Below are 310 nucleotides of genomic sequence, written 5' to 3'. Positions count from 1 at the left end.
CCAGAATAAAAGGGGAGGTTTTGCTTAGTAGCCATTTTGTCTTCAACTTGGACATGATACCTAATCTGAATGTAATGTAAACATGCTCTCTAAGGCTCATTTCCAAACAGCACGTTCATGAAAAGAGAAGAAAATCTAAAAAGGACGTCACAAAATACCATAATAAATTAGGACAGTGTGAAGATTTCGTGATCTAAACAGACAGGAAATTCTGCAGTTTGTATTTCTTCTCTAGGTCGTGTTGCAGAAAAAAACAAAACAAAAGGTAGCAAGTGTTGATTAAGGACGGGTGAATTATTGCTTACTGTTT

At 35.8% G+C, this 310-nt stretch overlaps 1 protein-coding gene across 1 annotated transcript in view; it reads right to left on the bottom strand.

Annotated features, from left to right (window-relative positions):
• The window catches only part of RFX7 (regulatory factor X7), a 55,104-nt gene that overhangs the window by 53,272 nt on the left and 1,522 nt on the right, over window positions 1–310 (bottom strand). The window lies entirely within an intron of this gene.

Source organism: Anser anser, assembly GCF_964211835.1.
Source record: "Anser anser genome assembly, chromosome: 10".
NCBI classification, from domain to species: Eukaryota; Metazoa; Chordata; class Aves; order Anseriformes; family Anatidae; genus Anser; species Anser anser.
Note: the sequence above shows the minus strand (reverse complement) of the source record. Positions and strands in the feature narration are given on the sequence as shown.